The sequence below is a fragment of the Artemia sp. Qi Xiang Cuo genome, unplaced genomic scaffold (genome assembly GCF_049724085.1).
Source record: "Artemia sp. Qi Xiang Cuo unplaced genomic scaffold, ASM4972408v1 HiC_scaffold_22, whole genome shotgun sequence".
Classification (NCBI taxonomy): Eukaryota; Metazoa; Arthropoda; class Branchiopoda; order Anostraca; family Artemiidae; genus Artemia; species Artemia sp. Qi Xiang Cuo.
This window is the reverse complement of record NW_028297431.1, coordinates 3136882-3164774: the sequence shown is the minus strand read 5'-3', so window position 1 is coordinate 3164774 and position 27893 is coordinate 3136882.

The window sequence follows — 27893 nt, the reverse complement described above, 5'->3', positions numbered from 1 at the left end:
AAGGATATGAATTAGAACCAATGGATAGTATTTTTATAGTTTTTGTCTCATTGTCGGTGGAAAAAACACTGAAAAGCCTTATACAGATCATTAAATTTTAGAGTGTCACTACTAATTACCATATTTCTGACATGCTTCGTCCTACCTACCGGAAGGTTAAGAGTTTTAACCATGTAAACGAATATTTATCGTATTTTGCTCATGATCGTTTGAAAATACACTGAAAAGCCTATATCAGGGCTACGAACGTGGGTTTTCCATTGTCAAATCTCTTTGCGCAGCCACGTCATGACCTCCCGCAGGGTATGGAAGGGATTGTTACCATGGGCACGAATGTTCTTCGCAATTTGCTTATTATCGTTGGAAAAATCACTGAGACGAAATCATAAGCGCCATGTACGTGAGTTTTTCTCAGATTTATCTATTGTGGTTTAATAGCCGTGAACGACCTAATGGAAGGATATGAATTGGAACCATGTGAACGCAATTTCTTCTCAATTGGCTAACGTACGTTTGACCAATCACAGAATCTCAATTTTTTGATCTATATACGTTAGAGTCTCACATTTAATTCTCAAATTTTAGCCTAGTCCCGGCAGCCCTAATGGATTGAAAAAAATAAGAGCAATTTTACCTTCTATACCTTGTTTATGTATCATCTTCGGTGGAAAAACACACTGTAAATCAGGATAAAGATAAGAAATCTGGTGATTGTGACTTAAAATTCCATTTTTTTAGCAATGCCTTGACCTTACGCATAGAAGTATACTAATGATAACACGGGACTCATATATAAATCTTATTTTGCGCTGGAAAAAACTAATAAAATAAATGAACAGAGAGATAATTTTGTTATAATCACTGTCTTTTACTTTTTTCTAGACACGCTTATTCATTCTTACTGGAAGGGATTGTAAGACTAAAATAGGTACGTATTTTCAGCTTTTAGTTTTTATTCTTGTAAAACATCAAGCAGAAAATCCATATTAATAGCAATAATCTTGTGTTTTTAAATGACATTTCCATATTTTTAGCCATGTCTTGACCTCCCTAATGGATGGATAGTAATTAGTAACGTGTGTACTTATTTTCATCGTATTTTGCGTATTTTCGATGGAAAAAAACACTGAAAAGCCATATTAAGAGCTACATACTATAGTGGCTCACTGTTAATTCCATTTTTTTATCCCAGCCTCGTCCTCCCTTAGGCAAGGTTAGGTATTGGAACCATGTGAACTTAAAGTCATCTTATAGTGCGTATTTTCGTTTGAAATATCAATGTACAGCAATAAATAGCGCTCTAAGCGTGAGTTATTCACTGATACAACTAATGTTGCAGCCGCGCCATGACCTACCTAGAGGAAGGATAGGTATTGTAACAGTTGAAACTTAGTATCTTCGGCTGTTGCGCGTTTTCGATTGTAAATACACTGTAAATCAATATTATGAGCTATAATCGTGTGATTTTCACTGATTATGCCATTTTTTTATCAAAGTATCGACCGCCCTACTGGTAGGGTTGGAATTGGAATTATTGGAGCGTATTATCATCGTATGATTCTTATGTTCGTTGGAATCTTCAATGGCCAGCCATTATCAGAGCCAATAACGAGTGAGATCCACTGATTATTACATGTTTGTAGCCAAGCCTCGACCTACCTCATGGCTTGATATGTATTGTAACCATGGGCACGAAAATTCATCGTATGATTCTTACGTTCGATTTTAACAACACTGAAAAGAAATATTAAGATCTCAATGTGGTAGTGATTCTCAGATTAGTCTGTCTGATTAGACAAGTCTTGTACTACTGAAAGGCATGGTATGAATTGGAGCCATGTGAAAGTGTTTTCATCGTATTTGGCGTTCATACGCTTGAATTAACACTGTAAAGCAAGTAAATGAGATAAATTCGAGAGTGTCTCCTTGTTAATAATCTTTTCTCTTCCTATCCATGAAATACCTAAGGGAAGAAAAGGAATTGGCGCATAGGGAAAGAATATTCCTCTTCTATTGCTTTTTTTTGATTGTAATAACACTGACATGCAAGAGTATGATCTCTATTCTTTAGATGCTCACAGTCATGTCTAAATTTTCCGCCACTTCACGTATGCCCTGATGGAAGGATTTGAATTATTACTATGGGCACGTATTTTCTACTCATTTTCGTATAGTCGTTGGACAATTCACTGAAAAGCCATATACAGAGATATTTGTGATAGTTTTCCACTGATTAATATCTCTTTGCTTCAACACCACAAACTACAGCAGGCAATGATTTGCATTGTAACCAATGGAACGAATCTACATCGTATATTGAGCATTTCCGATGTAATATTACCTGAAACTCCATATTTAGCGATCCAATCGTGAGAGATTCTCTGTCAATTCCATTTTTTTATCCAAGTCATGACCTCCCTAATGGGCTGGTAAGTATTATAGCCATTTGAACGTATATTTATCGTATTTTGCCTTTGTTCGTTGTATAATTCACTGAAAAGCAATAATACGAGCTACAATCGTTAGAGGAACACTGATAAGTCTATTATTGCAGCCACGCCTTGCCTTCCCTCCTTGCAGGATATGTATTAGTACCATGGGAACGTATTTTTATCGTATTTTTCGTATATTCGAAGGTATAAACACTGAAAAGCCATCTTTAGATCTGAGTACGTTAGTGCCTCTCTGACTATTCTCCTTACGTTGCCAAATCTTGAACGACTTTAAGGAAGGGTATTTATAGGTACCATGGGAACGTGAGATCAGCGGATTTTCGAATGGGCGTAGGGTATTACACAGAGAAGAAAAATTAAGAGCTAAATTCGTTAAATTTTCTCCGATTATTATCGATTATTAGCATCGCCTTGACCTAATGAAGGGCATGATTTGACTTAGAGCCAGGAGAACGTATTAACATCGTATAGTTCTTACTTATGTTTGTATTTACCCTGAATCTCCATCTTGAGCTCGATTATTGTTAGTTTTTCACTAATTATTCCATTTTTTTAGCCTAGCCTTGTACTCCCTAATGGAAGGGTAAGAATAATAACCAGTGGCACGTATAATCATCTGATTTTGCTCATTATCGTTTGACAAAACACTGAAAAGAAAGATTAAGATCTACAATTGTTAGTTTTTCACTGACTTTTCCATTATTTCATCCAAGCCGTGATCTCCCAATTTGTCGGCTATGCATAGTAACCATGGGAACGTACTATTATCGCTTATTGATCATGCTCGTTGGACAAAACACTGAAAATCAATGTTAAGATCTAGAACCGAGTATTTCTCACCAACCTTTCTATTTTTGTATCCACGCCTCGAACTCCCTACAGGTATGCATTGTATTATTACCAAGGGTACGAATTAACATCGGATATGTCTTTTTATTGTTGGAATTATCACTGGACCTCCATAAACAGATCAAAATGTGTTAGAGATACACTGACAATTCCCTTTTCTCAGCCAAGCATTGGCCTAATTAATGGAAGGAATGGAATTATAACCATGTGCACGAAAATTTAGCTTATTTTCTTATTTTCGATGGAATAATTAATGACACGCAAAATTATGAGCCAAATTCGGTAGTGATACACTTTTAATACCATTTGCGCAGCCTAGCCACGACCTCTCTAATGGAAGGAAATGAATTGGAGCCATGTGAAAGTATTATCATTGGAGTTTGCGTCCTTATGTTTGAATTTACACATACAAGAAATAAAATAATATATAATTGATAGAGGTTCACCTATAAATATCTTTGTGCTTCCGCGTCTCGCCCTACCTAATGGTTGGGTTGGAATAAGAACCATGTGACCGAATTTACATAGTAATATGAGTTTAAACATTTTAATTAAAGCTTTATAGCAATATTAAGAGAAATAAACGTGAGAGTTCCACGGTCAATACCAATTTAGCAGACAAGCCTCGAACTGCCTAAGGGAATGATTGGAATTGTCATAAATGGAACGTAATAACATCTTACATGTCGCTTTTTCGATGGAAAAAACCCTGCGAAGAAGGATTCAGAGCAATTAACATTGGTGTCTCTCTGATTAATCCATTTTTTTAGCCTAGCCTTGTCCTACCTAATGGAAGGTTTTGAATTGGAACAATGGTTACGTTTTTTCCTCTAATTTTGCGCACGTTCGTTTGAAATTACCCTGTAAATCAATATTACGAGATACAATCGTGTATGGTTCCCTGATAATGCTATTTTTTATCCCAGCCTTGTCCTCCCTTAGTGATGGATTGGTATTAGAGCCTTGGGAACGAAAATTCATCGGATTTTGCGTAAGATCGATTTACAACAACATGACCAGCAGTCTTTAATGCTCCCTACGCGAGTGTTTCACTGATAATTCCATTTGTTCTTCCAAGCCTTGCTATCCTTAAGGGACTGAATGTCCTTAGAACAAGTGGAACGTAATACCAGCGTACTTTGATTTTTTACGTTGGGATATAAACTGAAAATCAAGATTAAGGGCTAAATTCGCGAAAGTCTCTCTGTCTATTACAAAGTTTCAGACAAGCCCTGACCTCCTGACTGGGTGGGTTTGTATTATAACAATTTGAACGAATATGCGGCTTTTATTGCGTATGTTCGTAGGACTTATCACAGACATTTCTTATAATGCGCTATATTCGTTAGTGGTCCACTGTCAATTCTCTATGTTTAGCCACTCCTCGTCCTCCCGACTTGAATGCAAGGAATTAGAACCATGGGAACGTATGTTCATCGCTTTATGATTACGCTCGTTTGACATTTCACTTACCAGCCATAATAAGATAACAAAATGAGAGTTTTTCCCGGTTATTTCTCATAGTTTATCCGAGCCACGTCCGCCCTACTGGAGTGATTTGAATTAGAACCATGTTAACGTATTAGCAGCGCAGTTTGCGCTTTTCCGGAGTAAAAATCACTGAAAAGCCAAAAAATGAGATTAATTCGGTAGAGTTTCACTGTCTATAACATTTAATTATCCAAGCCTTGTTCTCCCTAATGGAATGTAATGTATTGTAACCAGGGGTACTAAATTCCATCGCCTAGGGCCAGTTTTCGTAGGCATAATCACCGAACTTCCATAATATGAGCACTTAATGAGAGATGTCCCCTGTCTGTACTAACATTTTTTACTCGCCTTGTCAAAACGAATTGAATGAATGGTATTGGAACCAAGTGAACGTAAAACCCTCGTTGTTGGCTAATTGTCGTAGGAATATGCCCAGGCGATACGTATAGAGAGCTATAATCGTTGGAGTTTCACTGATAATTCTATACTTGTAGCCCCGTATTGGCCTCCCGAATGAAAGGGATGGAATAAGAACCATGTGTACGTATTTTCATCGTTGTTTTAGTACTGTCGTTTGATTTTCCCCTGCACAGCCATATTAAGATATACTTTCGTGTGTGGTTCCCTGATTATACCAGATTATAGAAAAGTCTTGACCACCCTAATTGAAGGATAGGTATTAGTACCATGGGAAAGAACAATCAGCGTTTTTTGAGATTGTGCGTTTGAAAAATCCCTGAAATGCAATAATAAATGCTACATGTGAGAGTTTTTCACTGACTATTCTAATTTTGTAGACACACCTTGTTCGCCCTACTGGTTGGGATTTTATTATAGCAATGTGTACGTATAACCAACTGATTCTGCGTATATTCGTTGGATTTTTTACTGAAAAGCAAGCACAAGAGCTATAATCGTGAGAGATTCACTGACTCTAATATTTTTTCAGCCAAGCCTTGAAAACCTGAATTGAATGGTATGTTTTGTTGCCATGTGAAAGTAAAATCATCGATGGGTTCTTGTGGTCGTTGGACTTATCCATGAACGGCAGTCTTAAGCAATATTTTCGTTAGTTTTTCACCGATTATTCTAAATACGTAGCCAAGCCATGACCTCCCTCCTGGTAGGGATGGGATTGGAACCATGGGTACGTAATTACTGCTTACGATTCGTACAGTCGGTGGAAATAAAAATGAACCGCCATTTTAAGCGCTATAATTGTGTGTGTTACACGGACAATACTCTATTTTTAGCCAAGCCACGACCTCCTGAATGGATTGGATGGTATAAGTGCAATGTGAACGTATTAACTTCGTATAATTCTTTTTTTCGCAGGTATATTCACAAGTCAGCAGGGTTCAGGGCTCCATTCGATAGTTTTCCACTGACAAATCCCTTTTTTTAGCCAATCCTTGACCTACCGACTGGCAGGATTGGAATTGGAACAATGGGAACGTATATTCAACGTAAATTGCGTACTTTCGTTTGAGATTAACATGAACAGCAACATTACGATATACATTCGGTTGTGGTTCCCTGATTAGTCCAGATTATAGACCAGCCTTTACCTCAGTAATTGATGGATAGGACTTAGTACCTTGGATCCGTATTATCATCGGATGTTGCGTTTTTCCGTTTTACTGAGACATGAAAAGCAATATAAAATTATATATTCTTGAGTTTTTCTCTGGCAATTCTCTTTGTTCTTACACGCCATGAACGCCCTGCTGGAATGGATTGTTTTGTAGCCAGGTGCAAGTATTTACATAGTATTTTGCGTTTATTCGTAGTCGTTTAAAATGTGAAGAAATAATATGCGCTTTTTTTTGTAGTTTTTCCCTGACCATACCAATATTTTTTCCCCTTCACGACCTACCGAATGGGTTGATAGGCATTATAACCAGGTGCACTTATATTTATCTTTGATTGCGTTTGTTCGTTGGAGAAATCCCTTAGAAGCATTATAAATATACACAAACGAGAGTTTTTCACTGATAAGTCCAAAGCTTCTGCCGAGCCATGACTTCCCTACTGGAATGAATGGTAATGTTGCCATTTGTACGTAAAATCTTCTCAGATTTCTTATGTCCGAATGAGAAATCACTGAAAATCAAGTATAAAGGATATATACGTTTGTGGTACACTTACTATACTAAGCTTTCATCACAGCCACGACCTCCCTACGGGGGGGAAATGAATAGTAGCCAGGAGAACGTATTTTCAGCGTATTTTGAGTTCTGACGGTGTAATATACACTATAAAGACAAATAAAGAGCAAATAACGTTAGATTCCCACTGTCAATTCTAGATTCTTAGCCAAGCCTTGACTTCCCCAATTCAATGATTAGTATTAGTGCCATGGGAACTTTTATCTATCTCTTATTGCGCATTTACGTTTGAAAAAACACTGAATAGACATATTAAGAGCTCCAATCGAGTGTTTCCCATTGACTATTATATTATTTCAGCAAAGCCACGACCGCCATAAGGGAAGGGTATGACTTATCACCATTGGTACGAAATAACAGAGTAGTCTGAGCTCTATCGTTGGAAATAACACAGAATCGACGAGTTTAGCTCTAAAATCGTGAAATTCCCCCCGACTTTTATATGGGTTTGGCCAAGCCTTGATCTCCCGAATGCTAGGAATGGCATTATTACCATGGGAACGTGAAATCTGCGAATAATGCTTATTATCGTTGGAAAAAACACTGAAAAGCCATTTTATGATCTATAATCGTTAGATGTCCACTGACTATTATATAATATTAGACAGTCCATAATCTCACGAATTGCTTGATAGGAATAATAACCATGTGTACGAAAGATCAGCGGTTTTGTCGTATTATCGTTGGAATTTTCCCTGAGACGCAATAACAAGAGAATACAATGGTAGTGTTTCACTGACTATACCCTTTTTTTAGCCAAGCCTCGACCGCCCTCATTGAAGGATTAGAATTAGAGCCACTTGAACGAAATTTTTGCGCTTTTTGCGTATTTACGTTTGAATATTCCCTGACAATACATATAAAGACCTATATATTTGAGTGATTCCCGGACAATAATAGTTGTTTGGCCCCGTCTCGTACTACCTGATGGTATGCAATGAATAATAACCAAGTGAACTTATTTTCATCTTATAATGCGTACTGACGTTGTGCAATTCACTGCAGCGCCGAATAATGATATATAAATTTTAGTGTTTCACCGATCATCCTATCTGTGCCGCCTCTCCTGGCCATCACTAATGGATGGATTTGAATTAGTACCATGTGAACGTATTTTCAACTAACAGTTCGTACGGTCGTTTGAAATTACCCTTTTAAGCAATCATACGAGATACAATCGTTAGTTTTTCCCGGATTATTCCTGTTTATAGAACAGCCTTGACCACCCTAATTGATGGGTTGGTATTAGTACCAAGGGAACGTATATTCATCGTATATTGAGTATTTTCGATTGAAATTTCCCTGAAAGGCACTAAACAATGCTTTAATCGCGGGAGGTTCACTGATAATTACCTATGTTTTTCCCATCCTTGAAATCCCAACTGGAATGGTTTGTATTATTACCATTGAAACGTTATTCCATATTAAGTTGCGAATATTCGTTTGAGAATACCCTGGAACGCCATATTAAGATCTCTTATCGCTTGAGTCTCACAGTCTATTCCATTTTTTTAGCCACGCAGCGATTGAACTAATGGATGGAAAGGCATTAGAACAACGGGTACGAGTTATCAACTTATTATGCGAATTGTCATTGGAAATTTCACAGAGTAGACAGAAAGAGAGATTGGATCGTGTGAGTTTCACTGACTATGCCTTTTTTTTTGGAAAGACTTGAACTCCCTAATGGAAAGATTTTAAATAGTGCCTTGGGAGCGTATTATCATCGGATTGTTCGTTTTTCTGTTGGAAAAAACACTGACAAGCAATATAAATAGATATTTTTGTGAATTTTTCACTTTAAATTCCATTTTTTTATCAAAGCCTTGCCATCCCTAGTTCAAGGAAATGAAATAGAGCAATGGGACCGAATTTAACTCGTATTTTGCGTATTTTCGTTGGAAAAAACACTAACAAGCAATATTAAGTGCGATATATGTTAGTGTTCCACGGTCTATTCCCTTTGCTCTTCAAAGTCTCGTCAAATCTCATGGGCGGGTAGGTATTATAACCATGGTGCCGTAATATCCTCGAATTTTTCTTATTATCGTAGGAAATTTACCTTAACAGCAAGATGCTGATCTCCAATCGGTAGTTTTTCCCTGTTGATTACACATTTTCAGACAAGCCTTGATCGAATGCATGGTTTGGTTTGGATAGGAGCCATTGATACGTAATACCAACGTATTTTGCTTATTGATGTTGGGCTTAACCATGAAAAGCAAAATTATGAGCTTTAAATGTGAGATTCTCACTGACAATTATATTTTTTCAGCTAAGCCTTGACCTCCCTAATTGATGGTTTGGAATAAGTACCACTGGAAAGAAAATACATCGCAATTTGCGTATATCCGTAGGACATTTCCCTTAACAGCAATAATCTGAGATCTAAATGGTAGTTACTCACTGACTATACTTTTTTTGTTTCCCATCCTTGACCGACCTAATGGACTGAATTGAATTAGAACCATTTGTAAGAATTACCCTCGTATTTGTCTTATTATCGTAGGTCTATACACTGTAAAGCAATAGGTAGAGCTAGTTTTGAGAGTTTTTCCCTGATAATACCAAAGTGGTGGCCAACCCTTGAACTCACTCATGGAAGGATTTGGATAGTTGCCAGGTTAAAGTATTTACATCGTCTTTTGCCCATTTACGTTGTACAATTACCTGAAGAGCAATCATCTAAGCTATTAACGTCAGATTTGCCCGATCCATTATATATTGTTAGCCAATCCTTATACTACATCATGCATGGATATGTATTAGAATCATGTGTACGTATATTCAACTGATTTTGCTTTTAATCGTAGGAATTTTCAATTACGCTAAATATTAAGAGAGAAATTTGTGAGTTTTTCAATGTTAATACCATTTTTCTATAAAAGCCTTGACCTCACAAATGGAAGGTTATTAATAAGTGCCATGGGAACGTAATTTCATCGTTTATTGCGTATTTTCGTTAGAATACACGATGAAAATCCATATAAAGAGAATTATGCTTGAGTTTTTCACAGACAATTACATTTTGTTTGCAGATCCTCGACCCTTCTTATTGAAGTATAGGAAAAATTACCATGTGAACGAATATTCATCGTATTTTGCGAATTTTCGTTGGATACAAAACTGAAAATAAATATAAAGATCTCTATTCGGGAGTGTTTCACGGTTTAAACCATTTTTTTATCCACGCCTTGTCCTACCTAATGGGTGGATATGTATTAGTACCAAGGGTAAGTATTATCAGCTTATTTGGCGCATTATCGTTTGTAAAAACACTGAACCTCCATATTTTGAGCACTATATGAGAGTTTTTCACCGATGTTTCCAATTGTGCAGCCTTGCCTTGACCTATCGAATTGAAGGTTTGGACTTGTAACCAGGGGTACGTATCGTCATCTTATATTGCGCATATACGTTGTACTAGTCACTGAAAATAAATATTTAGGGCTATGTACGTGAGTGTTTCACAGATAATTCTCTATGCGTAGATATGCCATGTCCTACAGAATGGTACGATATGAATAGTTACCATTGGAACGAGTGATTCACTTTTTTTGCGTATCGTCGTTTGAAAACTCACTGAAAAGCCATTAGCTGCGCTACATGCGTGTGTGTCCCTCCGACTAATCTTTTTTTTCAGCAACATCTCGACCTCCCTTATGGTTGGAATGGTATTAGAACCATGTGAACGAAGATCCTTCTCATTTTGCTTTTTGTCGTTTGGAATTTCCCTGAAACGCCATAATATGGGCCTTAATTGAGAGAGTTTATCAGTATATACATTTTTTGTAGGAAAGACTTGAACTCCCTACTGGAAAGATATTAAATAGAGCCTTGGGAGCGTATTATCATCGTATTGTGCGTATTTCTGTTGGAAAAAACACTTAAAAGTATTATAAATAGATATATTTGTGAATTTTTCACTTTAAATTCAATTTTTTTAGCCAAGCCTTGACCTCCCTCATTCAAGGAAATGAAATAGAACAATAGGACCGAATTTTACTTGTATTTAGCGTATTTTCGTTGGAAAAAACACTAAACATCAATATTAAGTTCTATATTTGGTAGTGATACCCAGACAATTCCATTTTTTCAGCCAAGTCTTGAACTACCTCATTGAAGGGAATGTATTAGAACAGTTTGAACGTATTTTCATCTCATATGGCTTATAGTCGTTTGAAAATAAACAGACATGCAATATAAAGTGATCTATAAGTGAATTTTTCTATGTACAATACCATTTTTTATAAATGCATTGTACTCCCAAATTGAAGGTTATTTAATAGTAACTAGGTAACGTATTTTTAGCTTTTTTTGCTCGTTTTCGTTGGAAAAGTCCCGGTACAGAAATAATCAGATCTTTATTCGTTAGAGTTACCCTGGCAAGAACAATGGCGTAGCCACGCCTTGTCCGATCTAATGGAATGCTACATATTAGAACCATGGGAACGTATTTACAGCGTACTTGGCGTATTTACGTTGGACTATTCACTGAGTAGCAATAATTTGCTATATTATCGTTAGAGTTACACTGACATTACTATTGGATCAGCCACGCCTCGACCGCTCTAATGGTAGGAATTGAATTAGTGCCATGTGAACGTAGTTTCATCGTAATTTTCGCACTTTCGTTTGACAATACCATTATAAGCAATCTTCCGATCTATATGCGTTTGTTGTTCCCTGATAAGTCCATTTTTTATAACAGCCTTGACCTCACTTATTGATGGATTGGTCTTAGAGCCATGTGCACGTAATTTAAAATAATTGTTCGTATTTTCGTTTGAATACACACTGAAACGCACTATTAAATGCACCATACGATAGAGCTTCACTGATTATTCTCTTTTTTTTTCCACGTCATGAACTCTCTCATTGAAGTAATTGAATTGGAACCAATGTAACGTTATTTCATCTTTGTAGGCGTATGTACGTTGGACGTATCACTGAAACTCAATAAGAAGATCGATGATCGAGAGTTTTTCACAGACAATACCAAAGTTGCAGAATCGTCATGCCCAAATGCAAGGATTGGTTGGAATAAGCACAAATGGTACTAATATTCCACTTAGAGGGCGTTCTGTCGAATGCTAAAACAATGACTAGCCAAGATAAGCTCAATATTTGTGAGTGTTTCACCGTTTATTCCATTTTTTTAGCCAAGCCTTGTCCTCCCGAATGGAAGGAAATGTATTAGAATCATGTGAACGTATTTTCATCGTTTATTTCGATTTTTTGTTGGAAAAAACAATTAAAATCAATATTTTGTTCTATATTTTTTAGTTTTTCACTGTCTATTCCATTTTTTTAGCACAGCCTTGTCCTCCCTAATGGAAGGATAGGTATTTGTACCATGGGAACGAATTATAATCGTAGAGTTCTTATGTTTGTTTGAAAAAACACTGACAAGAAAATTTAAGAGATTAGGTTTATTGTTATTAACTGATATGTCATTATTTTATAAAAGGGCTGTCCTCCCGAATTAATGTGTATATATAAGAAAAATTGGACCGTAGTTTCATTGTAGAGGGATTTTAATTGTTGGAAAAAACTAATACAAGCAATATAAAGTTCTATATTTTCTTGATTTTCACTTTAATTACCATTTTTCTATAAAAGCCTTGACATCCCTCATGGAAGGTTATGAATTAGAACAATGTGTACGAAAAATCAACTTTTATTGCGTATATACGTTGTTATTTTCTATGAAAATCCATATTAAGAGCTTTAGTCGATAGTTGTACTCGGGTAAAACCATTTTGGCAGCCAAGCCTTGTACTAATTCCCTGAAGGTATGGACTTATAACCATTGGAACGAATATCCGGAGTATTTTGTTTATTTTCGTTTGAGATAACACGGTAAAGTATGATTGTGCGATTGATTCTAGAGTTTTTCACTGTCAATTCCAAGTGATCAGCCAAACCTTGTCCGACTGTATTGAAGGAATGGAATTAGTACAATGTGAACGTATATACATCGTAGTTTGCGTATGTACGTTTGACTTTACCCTGAACAGCATTATTACGAGATTTAATCGTTAGTTGTTCCCTGATAATTCCAGTTTTTTTAACAGCCTAGTCCTTCGTAATTGAAGGATATGAATTTGTGCCATGGGAACGTAAATTAATCGTGTTTTGCGTATATTCGATGGGAATCACCATGCCAGGCAGTATTAAATGCCCTAACTGTTAGTGTTTCTCTGACAATACCAAGGGTTCATCCACTTAACGACCGACCGAAGTGAATGATTGGTATTAGAACCATGGGAACGAATAATCATCGTTGATTTCGTATTTTCGTTTGGGTTAAACCTGAACAGAAATCACAAGAGCTCTGTTCGTTAGAGTTACACTGATATTTACAAGGTGGTCGACACGCCTTGACCGACCTAATGGGTGGTAATGTATTGTCACAAATGGAACGTATAATCAACGGATATTGCGCTTTATCGCTTGTAAATTCAAATTAAATCCAAATTATAAGAATCATTCGCGAGAGATCCTCAGTTAATACTCTTTGTTCTTACTAGCTGTGACCTCCAGAAAGGTAGGGAATGTATAAGAACCATGTGCGCGTATATTCAACGTTTTTTGCGTACATTCGTTTGAAGTTACCATGACAAGCAATAAGACGAGAAATATTCGTGTGTTGGTCCCTGATATTTCCAGTATATATAACAGCCTTGACCTCCCTAATTGAAGGATATGAATTAGTGCAATGTAAACGTAATGTAATCGTATTTTCGTATTTCCGTTTTAGCAAACACTGAAAGGCAATATTAAGTGCTACATTCGTTAGATATTCACTGTTTATTCCAAATTGTCAGCACCGCCTTGACCTACCTACGGGATGATATTGTATAAGAACCACGGGAACGTATTTCCAGCGATGTTTGATTTTGTTCGTTGGAAATATCACTGAACAGCCACATTCTGAGCTTTGAGTGTTAGTGTTGCACTGTTAAATCCATTTTTTTATCCCCGCCATGACCTCCCTACAGGAAGGATTTTTAATCGTACCATTGGACCGTATTATCGACGTATTTTGCGAATTTACTTTGGAAAAAACACTTAAAATCAATAACATGAGCTATATTATTTAGTGTTTCACTGTAAATTCCATGATGTTATCCCAGCCATGACCTTCATAATGCATGGTAATGTAAGAGTGCTATAGGAACGTATTTTCATCGTATTTTGCGTATTTTCGTTGGAAAAAAACACTGAAAAGCCATACTATTAAAGATATTTGTGAGGTTTTCAATGTCAATTCCTTTTTTTTCGCAGAGACTTTTTAACCCAAATGGAAAAATATGTATTAGCACATTGTAAACGTATTTTCATCGTATTTTTTATATTATCGTAGGAAATAAAACATAAAAGCAATATAAAGTTATATGATTGTGAGTGGCTCACTGATTATTCCATTTATTCAGACAAGCCATGACCTCCCGAATGGAAGGGTATGAATTGGTACCATGTAAACGCATTTTTATCGAAGTGTGCGTATTTTCGTTGGTATTCACACTGAAAATCAATATGAAGTGATACTTTTGTGATTTTTTCAGTTACATTTCCTTTTTTTAGCCAAGCCTTGACCAACCTAACGGTAGGTTAGTTATTTGCGCCATGGGACCGTATTTTCATCTTAGTGTTCGTTTTATCTTTAGAAAAAACCCTGAAAATAAATCTTAAATGCTATATTTGAGAGTTTTTCGCTGATAATTCCAATTGTTTAGCCAAGCCTTGGTATACCTAATGGAATGGTAGGAATTGGAGCCATGGGAACGAATTTTCATCTTAGTTTGCTTATTGACGTTTGATTTATAACTGCACAGCAATTTTGAGAGCTCTTATCGTGAAAGTTACGCTGACAATTCTCTCTTGGTAGCCAAGTCTCGACCTCCCTACTGGAAGAGTATGTATTAGTACCATTGGAACGTACATTCATCGTATGATGCTTATGTTCGTAGGAAATTACACTGAACTGCCAAATTTAGCGAATTAATTGTGAGAGATTCTCTGACTATTACATTCGGGCAGCTACTCCATGATCTACTGAATGGAAGGGAAGGTATTAGAATAATGGGAACGTATAATCAACTTTTATGTCGTATTTTCGTTTGACATTACAATTTAGCTAAATGTTAAGTGATAAATTTTCTATATTTTCACTGTAAATACCTTTTTTCTAGAAAAGCCTTTACCTCCCTAATTGAAGGTTTTGAATTTGAACCATGGAAAAAAATTTTCATCGTATTTTTCTTTATTTCGTTGGAAATATTAAATGAAAAGCCATATTATGTGAAATATTCGTGAGTGATCCACTGACAATACACTATTTTTATCAAAGCCTCGACCTACCTACTGGTAAGATATAAACTAGAACAATGGTCCCGTATATTCATCGAATAATGCGTATTTCCGTTTGAAAAAACCCTGACAAGCAACCTTATGATCAATAAATGTTAGAGATCAACTGACAAGTCCATTTTTTAGCCAATCCATGAACAAACTAAGTGAATAATACATCTTGCAGCGGATTATACGTTCCATTTTATAGCCATAGATATCCAATAGCATTTCATTGCCAGAACCTAAAAACGTCTCACAAAAACCCACAACATCAGGCTGTCCATCCGAAACAATTTGTCTCAAATTATCTATTGACGAGGAGAGACCCTGAATGTTAAGCTCAAGTGCTGCCAGAGAATAGTTTCCTTTGGTAACCTCCCCCCCCCAAATCCGAAACATATTCACTATTGCAAATAGGGTTTATATTAATCGGATTTTGATTAGCCTGATCCACGGAATCATTTACTATACTAATTACATCAAAAGTATTATTTTCAAGCTCGCAAAGACGACTCTCATGGCTTAAAATATTCACAAAAGCAGGTTTTACTTGGAATCCCATTCAAGTCGCCAGATGAACCAAAAAAGAAATCTTTACTTAAATTGATTACAAAGGAAAAACCTGTGAAAGGATTACAAACACATAAATAACTAATTGCACAGCAGGTATTATTAGAAGTAACCATTAGCACGGAAAGATAAACAAAACTGAAAAAATAAACAAATAAAAATAAAGTAAAAAAATGAAAATTAATGACCTGGGGAAGGCATTTACAAATTAAGAAAAATACTAACATCGAAAAACGACACAACCGAAGTAATAAAAGAGAGAAAAAATACCGAAACGTGCACCCAAAAACAAATAGAAACAAATAATATTTTTGAGAAAAACAGAACAAAAAGATTATATAAAAAACACAGAATAAAAAATTAACCGAAAACTAGCGACTCTTTTAGTAAAGAGAAAAAAAAAAAAAGGGAAAATAAACAAATAATCCATGAAAAAGTAACTCTTAGATACAATCATCCAGAAGAAAAAACTAGACACAGTCAGCGAGAGACCTTATCTTCTTTATGGGAGTCCCGTCACTAGGCTTTGCCAATATTTACCCCGATCAGACCAAGCATTCCGCTGACCGAAATTGTCTTTCGCCGCATTCAGAATATCTCGTCTCTGCTTGGTCAGAGTCTCGACAACAAAAATACCACTAGAGGCCAACTTGGCTTGGCCTTGAGCACTTTACAAGCATTGCTTTTGCTTGAAAACTTCACTATTATTGGAGCGACGCTTGGAGCAGATGGAACCGCCTGAGTTGAATCAGTTGAAGCAGCATTATTCAGTCTAAGTCTATGCAAGTTCACGACCTCAGTTGTACTAATTTTAGGCAAAGACATCTTCTGATTAATAGTAAGCAGCACAGCAGAACGAGTGTCAACACCAGTTTTCTGCCTAACACCGTGAAAAACCAGGCTGTCTAGTAGTGATTCTTGTTCATAACTATACAACTTATTCTCAAGCCTGTTCAGTCTTTCCTCTAAATTTTCAAGTTCGTTACTCAGTCCCTTTAGCGAATTTTTGATTCGCTGAAACTTGGGGTTAAATTCAATCGTAAGAGCATAATAAATTTGACTAGCAATAAGCTCAGTCGATTCCCTAAGAGAGTTTGAGCTAGCCAGTTTTTCGAAACTTTTTGAGTTACACTGTCCATCAGATCATTTTTGGTTTTGTCCAGTTCAGCTTGGGTTACAAGTTGCTGTTGTATCGGGCTAATACTGCTAGATAATGCTAATGCTGGGCCACTTGCTTTTATCATTACCTCTCAGAGAAAGGTATGTTTTTGACAGTCTCGCGTAAATATCATGCGTAGTAGCAAGCTCTTCAAAAGCTTTTTTGAAGCAGGAGTGGACAAATTAACAGTGGTAGGATAATAAGCTTGGAGATTTGCATCCACGAGGCGAAATTCATCATGCGATCCATAGCGAAATGTCATATAAACTGGCTTGCCTCGTATATCTTTACCCGCTTTGATTATTCTTACTAGCCAAAGGGGATAATCCTTGAACCTCGCAAGAGCAAGATCAAACTGTTTAAAAGCCTTGATCATCAGTAGCAAGACAAAAAAGGAAAAGACTAATCTTTACGTGAGGCCAAACATAATATTCCAAATAAATATTCAAAATTTTCATTCAGAATTTGTTTCTCCGTCTGGGAAAAATTCCGTTTAGAATAGATATAGATAAAGTGATAGATAAGATATTAAATATGATAAATTGATAAATAAATAATTGATAATATTAATAATAAGACAAATTGTAGTAGAAAACCATTGGTTTAATTCGAGCTAACGCTGTTTTTTCATCTCAATATTATTCTAAAATGATAAATACAAGGATAAGAAAGGTTGCAGCTACGATTTGTTTGGGAAGAAGATTATATTTTGTTTGATCTATCAGGCGTTCAATAATTGTCCATTAAACATTAACACAGTATGTCCAAAAATGGCTAGCATATTTGCTAGGGGTAGCAATGTATTTCGTGATTTTCGGAGATTCGGGGAACCAATTTTCGGGATTCATAAGAAAAATCTCACTTCGTCCCCCTCGTCAATTGAACCCATTGCAGGGTTGCCACCAGACCAAAAATTTCGTAACGTCCAACTTAAAAACGTAACTTTTTCGTAACTTTTGATAGGAAAGTCTCTTTTCAAGTCAGAGTGCCTTAATTTCGCTATCAAGAGCGGTACTTACAGGTGGGATGGGACATTTTCTGCCTGTATAATTTTAAAAATATATTTTTACGTAATCTCATTAAAAATCCTCCCTACAACTTTTAAAAGGTGCCTAAAAAGTATACAATAATAACAAGTCATGCTTCTTTACCTTCATGAAATTCCTATTTATTCAACTGCAAGTTCTGCTTCCAGTTTACCTGCACAACAGAAAGACCCCCCCCTGATGCGTGTATAAAACCCCAGACTACTATTTTGCATATCTTGTTGTTTATAATAGCCATTATTGGTGTTTTAAACCAAAAGCTGATGAGTAATACGTACAAAATAAATGGCAAATCAATAAACACAGGACACTTTAGAGTTTTGAAGAAAAGAAGAAAACCAACTAGATTCTTTTTATTGTTAAATTTCAATAAAAACGATCTTAATAAATCCAGCTTCTTAAAAAAACCAAAACAATCATTTTAATCACTCCCTTCCCGTCTAATATTTTAGATTGGCTCAGTCTCAGTCTCACCTCCTCAAGCTTCAAATTGGCATAGTTCGAACATGAAAATTTAAGCAATTCCGAGTGACAAAGTTTTTGTTTTGTTTTTTATTTTATCGAACATAAAATATTTTAATCGTTGTCTTCAGTTCCTATACGAAACAACAATTATTTTGCATAATATGCATTTTTCTGTTTGTAATTTGATTCGTAAATCCCAACCAAAAGAAAGTCAGAAATAAAAGAAGAATTCACACAACTCAACCACAAGAATGTTAGCCTAAAGCTGTTTTGATGGGTCTCACAAGTCCAGGCACGTACAAAGAATTTTTAGGGGAGAGGGGTCACAAAATAAAAAAAAATTAAACTCATTTTCAAAATGAACAACAAAGTAGAGAATTTTTTTTCTCAAGAATATATGAATATAAGTGAACACGAAGGGCACAAAAAGCATTGGGTTTTACATAGCATAAACACCAAATTTATCTAGGTTTTAAATGCATAAACGGAAAAAGTTGATCAGTTGAGGAATACAAATAAAAAAGATCAACCTATGCAAAAACGAATCGATTTTTTGCCCCAAATTTTCACTTATATTTAATATTTTAAAAATTCGTAATTTTTCCAATTTGAAAAAAAATATTACAACCTAAGTTAACACAGCCTCAGGATGTGCTCTTACCGTTGTGCAATACTGATAAAAGTGGGAAGTAACTGAACGTTCGAAAGTGGTTGAAAAATAGTTCACAAATTAAAAAAAAATTGTGTGACAAAGAAATAAAAGGAAGATGGAACAAAAAGATCAGTGAGCTAATAAAAATGAACTGGAAATGATTTAATTAACAAAATTAAGGGGGATAGTAAAAAACATATAATTTAATAAAGAAATGCTGAGAAATTTACGTTTTCAGGGGGCTAGGGCCCCAGTCCAGCGGCGTGGTCCCTATGAATCAGTTTTTAAGTAAACTGTGAGACCTACCCTATACAGAAACAAGACTATTGTCTTCTTCATAAACATGGGCATTACTCTAGTTGTCATTTTCTAAAGCCAAATATCTAGTGATTGTCATTTTCTGAAGAAAACATTCTAAACACACAAGCAGTACCATTAAATTGTTTATTTTATACTATTTCCAAATATCATGGCCTCTTTTCTGAAAATACACCCACCCCCCTGATGGTCCGGGATGTAGCCCTAGGAATATATTTTAAAAAATCGACCAATAAGATTCTTACTTTACAATATGAAAGAACAAGAAAGAATGTCATCACAAGATTTGCCACAACGATGAAATGTGTTTACACGGTTATATATGGGACCGCAGATGGGGAGGGGGTATAATATAAAAAAAATGACCATAATATTTGGAAAAATTTTCGTATAAAATCGAAAATTCCGGCTCCAACTAACCCACCCTCCTCCTCAATGCTTAGATATAACCAAAAAATGGCTCATTTTTACAGTTTCATATATTTTATCAATACCAGCTGTTCATAATCCCATATAAAAAGAGAAAACTTTTGTATATAACCTGATGTTATGTCAAACCAATCAGAAGGGGAGGGGTGAGGTTGTTACGGAAAGAATAATACATATATCATAGGTACTAGTCAATTAGCTGATACACACGCAAGATAGATGCTAAAGGAAACTAGTCAAACGGGTATCAGCCAGTAGAGAATTGGAACGCAAAGCGTGGTTTGTCATTGCGTTTACAATATTTAAACTATTGTTTTTGGGGTTAGTAGTGATAGTGTATACAGTTTCACGATTACAAGAATTTACAACGTGCAGTTTCACGATTACAAGAATATACAGTGCAGTTTGACGAGCACATTGCAAAAAGCGACCAATCCTTACAATATTATATACCTATAAAGTGATCAAACACGTTTTGAAAGTATAGTTGAGATTGTATAACGCAAACAGACGGGTTTTAGAGGCATTTTCACCATACCAAGTTTTTTTTAAACCAAAAACTAGAAATTGTCAAATACAATATGCCTTTACAGACTGGTTTAGACACAGGTTTCTAAGCCAAAACTTATGATTGTCACATTACGTATTCAAAGGGGTTTCTAAGGCAACACCTATATTTTGGACAATTGCTTGTAACTTGAGAGTAGTTTCTTAGGAATGTCTCTTTGCTAATTACGAAATCGGATGCTACACTCCGAATTGTTTGATTGACATATGCTGTTAAAAGCTAACTCTATTTGCAAAAAGGGATACGGGACTCGCGAATTGGACTGTACGAACGATCTTATTTGAATAATAGGGAAAAAATAGAGCTAGATAACATTTGCGAATTGGATCATATGCAGGTGGAGAAAAAGGGTTAAACTGATTAGCTGTTAAGGTAACCCCGAAGGGGCTTGTTAACTCAGACAATTTGCTATAAATTTGGGACAACATCAATCTATGAAAATGGCTAACGATGGCAGAATGACATTGTGAGTTGACCTAGCTTTACCTCTCCGATGTGTTCTGTATAATACACAGGTGGTGTTTGAACAGTGTTGTCAATTTAAAATAGGGTCTAACGTTATAGTATACTAAAAGTTGATACTAAGAGAGATGTAGATGGGGAGAAAGGAATTTAAATAATGAAATTAAGAACAATCTATAGAAATCCTTGCAAATCAAGTAGTAAGGTCTTGCCATGTATATATCTTGCAATTTGCATTATTGCTTGCGTGATGACTTATCAAGGAATTTTGAAGGTATTTTCGAGTCCCAGTTTATTGAAATTAGATCTAATGGTATTGATCTAATCATAAGCAATATTTATCGTTCTCCTAGTGGTGCTCTTCCGTTGTTTCTTCAGAATCTTGAGGAAATACTTGACATAATACTGAAACGTCCGTGTCAGTTAATCATAATGGGTGACTTTAATATGAATTTAATGAATTCAAACTCTTCCGCTTCAGTTGATTTTCTTCTAACCATGCTTGCCGCAGAAAACTCAGGAACTCTACCATATACATCCATCCCCACGCGAGCAACTAATGTTACAGCTTCTTTGATTGACAATATCTTCTCTACGCTTAGTTTGAAGGAAAACTCAATTTTAGTTACTGATATCTCAGATCATTTTCCAATGTATTCTCGATTCAGCTTTAGGCACGGGAAGAGTAATCCGGGCTCAGGTGTTTGATTCCTATTCTGTTAGGTTTGGTGTGAAAGAGTTATCTCCTTCTTGGGTCCGAATTCAGCGGAAAATTCGTGGAGCTTGCTTGATAATGATAAGGATTTTTCTTGTTTATTCAAGTCCTTTTATGGAACCATAAATGCAGTGCTGTTGTTAGCAGTTGAAAAGTACCGCCTTCTAATCATAGGTCTGAAAGGATTGTTCCTCTAAACCCATGGATGACATACAGACTTCTCAAAAGCTGGAAAAGGAATAACAATCTATGGAGAGCCTATAAATGCGCTTCCCCCACTTTCAACAGGTGCTATTCGTCTTGGTCAATTAGAGATCTACCAGAATATATATAATTATTTTATATTGTGTATTATTATATATTGTAATTATTATATACTGTGTAGGAAAGCCCAATCTCTGTATTATCTAAATAATTTTGCTGCTTGTGGCAATGATATTCGTAAAACTTGGAAGGTAATAAATTCTGTACTTAAACCTGGTTCTCAGTCTAGCTCTTAGCCTGTGAGTCTGGTCATTGGTGATGGAGCCATGGAGGGTGAGCTTAATGTCCAAGAGGCATTCACCTCATTCTTTGCTAATATTGGTAGGAATATTACTTCTACAGTTGCTTTGTCTCGGCCTAAGCCGGACTTTAGGTCTTACATCGGGCCATCTTTTGCTAATTCTATGTTTCTAGAGCCAGTAACAGTAAGTGAAATTACTAAAATTGTTAATGGCTTGAAAACTCGTCCTCATCTGGGACAGATTCTATCCCTACTAAGATAGTTAAATCTATTCTTCCTTCAATAGTATTGTCCTCTTAACAAAACTTTTTAATCTTTCATTTGAATGGGGTGTTTTTCCGGATGCTCTCAAGCGTGCTCAGATTATTGTTTTGTGTAAAGGTGGACCAAGGAATGATCCGGCAAATTATCGACCAATTTCAATTTTATCAGTATTTAAGACAGTGTTTGAAAAGGCTATACTTTCTCGTCTCCTTACTTTTTTAAAATCCAAAAATTTTCTTCATGATTTTCAATTTGGTTTCCGAATGAAGCACTCCGCTGAACTTGCCTATATGACCCTTTTGAATTTTATTCATTTTGCTTCAGATTCGGTATTGATTCCGGCTTTCATAATTACAATAATATATATATATATCAGCCATTTTTCACATACTGATTCAAGTTATTGTCCTCAATATATTTAAAAATTGGATTTAAGGCAGCTTGAAGTCTATTTACATGTATTTTATTAAGTTTTGCTGCAAAAACATAACTGTTCCCTTCAATTTGAATTTGCTCAAGGATATCACATATCCTCGCACACATTTCATCCCATTCAAGGCTTAGTCGACACCCTCTTGTAACTTCTACTGTTACATTTGGCACTCTAGTCTTTGTATCATTGTTAGCTGCTGCCAACTCCACTATCAAATTCTAATAGCGTAAACAAAACTCACTCTATTGTTTGCTAGTATGTCTAGTCATGGCAAAAACTTGATGAAAAAGATATATTCAAACTTTCCTCTCTCTGAATTCTACTTTCTTACTAATATAAAAAAATTCGAACCGCCCGACGGCGCGGGGAGGGGTCTGCGCCCTCGTTTGGGGGTTGCGTTATAAAACTCTAGGAAGGCTGAATTTAGAACTATTCTAAGGATTCGGAAGGTTTACGATTTAAATGTCTTGGAGCTAGATTTGTAATAGTTACTATTTGTTCTATTTAATTACAGGACATTTTATGTAAATTCATTAAAATTTTATGTAATTGAATTTTAAGTAAATACATCTATAGTGCATAATTAAGAAAAATATATGTTCTGTTCCGATTTATTATTATTATATTATTTATATAACTAGAGAAATAGCTACAATATAAAATAATAACTAAATTGGTTATTAGTGTTTATATATTCACAGGTGGTTACTTTATGTCTCTTTCATTTCTTATTAAGTAAGATGTTTGTCATTAATATATGTTCGTAGGTTTTAAACAATAAGTATTAATTTAAAATACAAACACGTCTCAGTTTTAACTAATGTCATGATCTCCCTCAGATTAGTGATCCACACAAGAAAACTAAAATTTCAACTATTTATATTAAATACCTTTAACAAATATATTTTTATGAGATCTTGATAAGTCTTTTTTAAGGGCTTTTTGTGGGTTTTTGACATTTTTAGTTTTATTTTTGGGTTTTATGTTTTAATACTAATATGAATTTAATTTTTTTTTTTAATTATATTTTATAATAAATAGGTATAGTTTTTTTTATTTAATGAATTTAAAATATAATTACATGAAAGGATAGTGAAATATATATAAATATTTTTAATAAATTTATTTTTATTATAATGTTTTAAATAAAATTAAAATCTTTTTATAATGATTTAGAGTGATGTCTGTAAGACATGACAATGAACCTAAAAATTTAAATTATGAGTTTATATTAGGATATTAATACTATCGATTTTATATTATTTTTAGTTGTAAATATTTTTTTCTTTTTAAATATTATTTTATTATCAATAATAGTCTGGTTTAAATTCTGTCTTTATAAAAATATGTACGAATATATATTACTAATTTTAATAAAATATTTATTATAAAAACTTAGAAACAACTCGTTATAAATATATTATAAATAATTAAAATATTTATTAAAAAAAAATAAAAGATAAACATATCGAGTTTAAAAAAATAAATATAGTTTTAAAATGTTATATCTTGAAGATTGGTCAGTTTACAAAACTTATTCCTTCCTTCAGTCAATGGTTAAGCTTATGAACTGTGTAGTGACCAGTGTAATAATGAATCAGTCATGTCTTAACATGTGAAAGATAATTTATTAATTTAAAAATAACTTTTGACATAATTTTATTTAAAAAACAATTTATAATTTCAAGTTATAGAATAATCTCATATTCTTATTATTCTTATCTTTCTTTAATAACTCATTTATTGTTTCTTCGTACTAGATCGTGTCTATCACTGAGTTAATTTTTTTTTAATTTTAATAATATTCTTAGGAGAGTAAGATATTTAAAAAAGATTTATTTTTTTATTATAGTATTTTAAAATACATAATTTAAAAAAAAAGTACACAAACTATTATTTTAAATACAATTAAATATAAAAATGAAAAACCAACTTTTACCAACTAAAGAAAAAAGTTTGTTAACTCTAAAACAACAATAACCCATTTCAAATGATTTTTATTATTTTTAATTATTCCTATTTTACCCTAATAATTTATTGATTAAATAAATAAAAAAAATATTTGCACAAAAAAATAAAAAAAAAAAATATAAACTAAAAAAAGAACCTTACAATCCTATTATGGAAAAATTTAAAACGAATACACTAGAACTATAACCTAAAAAGAGAAACAAATACAAAAACCAACCAACGAAAAAAAAAAAATAAAAAAAAACCCATCTAATACATTTATCTGATTCTTGGTCTTAAAAAAAAAAAATAGAACATAACTAAAATAAATTTTTAGTTAATTAAAAAAATCGTCTTTTTTTAAAACATTAATATTTCCGGGTATTTATATTATAACTCGTCTTATGTTTAGTAATAAACTACTCTATAACTTTTTTATTATTAATTTTCTAAAGTTTACAATTGAATCAAGTATTTTTTTCATTAATTAAAAATGATTTGACGGGATTTTATACATCATATTTTTAAGAACCTAAACATGTAGTTTTATTCAATGGTTTTTATTGAAATTTGGAATATTTCCTTTGGTGTTAGTTATTATTGTTAAATTGAATTAAAAATATATATATAAAAAAATTTTAATTTTTTAATTAATATTGAAAAAAAAAAAAAAATAAAATTAAAAAATTTAAATTATAATAAGTAATAACATAAAAAAAATATAAAAAAAAAAATAATATTAATTTATTATTTATTTAAAAATTTTTTAAATAAAACAATAGTTTAAAAAAACTAAAGAGTTAGTATAATGACCCCATCATTACCTGTAAATAAAAACCAATTATTTACTGTGTCAGTGGCTCTCTACTGAAAACGAATTATATTAAAAATATTTTATTTTAAACTTATGACATAATTTAAAATAAAAATAAAATTAATTTTAAATAAATTATTTAAATTATGTATATTTAAACTCTCCAGATCAGGTCACTAAACTCTTTTCTTTTTGTTTTTTCATAATGTAAAAGACTGTTCTAGACTCGGTTTTTCTTTATTAAAAATAACATGACTAATTATTTGGTATACTAATACATTGATAGAATTAAAAACTCTACACAATATTTTGTTGATTTATTGTTTTTATTTTCAATTATTATTTTAATATTATATTTTATTTTCACTATGTTTTATATGTATGTATTAAATTAAATTAATTTTTTTATTTTTTTATTTTTAATTTTTAGATTATATATTTTCTTATATTTTAATTTTTAATATAATTCTAATTATAAAAATAGTTTTTTTTTTTAGTTTTTATAAAAAAATTAAAATTAAAAATAAAAATATATTTCATTAATATATAAAAAGTAAATTTTATAGTTTATATTAAATGTTCAATTATAAAACTAATTTATGTGTTTTTTAATGTAGTTTTTATTTAAGTTATCGTATAGTCTAGTTTATTTGATAATTAAATATTCCTATATTTATTTTGTTTTAAGATTTATATTAATAGTAAATCTAATAAATAATAAATTTCAGATATATTTATTCTATTAGAGTCTTAAGGTGGTTTTTTTTTTTTTAGCTGAGTTTTTATTTACATTAGTCTAGTGTTCGAGTTAATTTATTATTCAATATTCATTTATTTTAGTGTTTTTATATTAATTTTAAATTTAATTTTATAATACGTTAATTATATTAACCATTCAATTAATATTATATTTATATAAAAATTTTTTTCATTTTTTTTAAATAGTTTTGTGTATATGTTTTTTTAAAATATTTGATTTATTTTATACAGTTATTATTTCAAAAATAAAAATTGTTTAAAAAAAATAAATATGTAAAAAAAGTATTTAAACATTTTTAAATGAAAAAAAAATAAATTTAAACAATTTGTGAGTGTCCCACTCTGAGTGTTGATGATATGATGTTTTAAACATTTTTAAAAATTTTGATGTGTCATTAGTGTATAGGCTGGTTCTTTGAGAACAGTTTATTGAGGGGGGGCTCGCTGCCCTTCAGTCTCTTTTGACTATTTAAACTGGACCTATATCTTTATATTTTCAATCGAATGACCCCTCTCTAAATTTTATAAGATAATCAATTTTATAATAACCAGATATGCCCTCTGAGTATAACTTGAAACCCATAGTCTCTCCTACATCGAGTGCTCTGTAGAAACCATTCGTAACTATCTTTAGTTGTGAATCTAATTAGGACCGATGAGACATCTCCAGAACGAGTTTTCATTATAAACGCTTCTTTAATGTTGCTCCAGTGAATGTCTAAACTGGGCACAATCCTACCAAAACATTATAGTAAGTCATCATTTAGCGAACGACCCCTTGCTCCTGGGTTGAACTCGTATAGCACCAATTTATTTTTCTTAGATTCAAATTCCAACTTTTTCAACATGGGCAAGAGTTCCTGAACTTTAGTTTCCAAAGCACTAACTATTTTATCTTGTTTCTTCTCAAGCTTAGCCCATTCCCTCCATACAGATTCAGTGCTGGTAACGGCATTTTCAATTCGTTGCAACTTCTCCGTAGCCTCACCTCTCATCTTTTGCATTTCGAATAGCAAGCTTCTCTTCCATTTCCAGCATTAGATTCTGAAAACCTACTCCAATTTTTGATTATGCTGAGTCGGTTCCAGGGCGGCAAAATTTAAAAGATAGGTGCAACACTAAAGAAACAATAATTTTAACAAACTGTGACTTATTGAAATTTTGTAGAAGAAGAAACTGAAGTGTCGTAAGTAGACCACTTTTCTTGGCAATATGTCGTTCACAATCAGCGCTGGTACAAGTTGTAAACTTTCACTGATCAGCAAACCCCGGTATACAATCGTATTCTTGTTGAGATTTTCAGGTCCATAAGAGGTATTTCAATTTAACCCTTTCCCGACCAAGTCCTCGTTTTTCAACAAAAATGACGAAAAATATGTATCTCCTGACCAAAAATGCACGCTGATCTTGAACATGCTAAAAAAAACCTTCTAAAATCAGTAATCTGTTAAAAGTGGGACTTTGT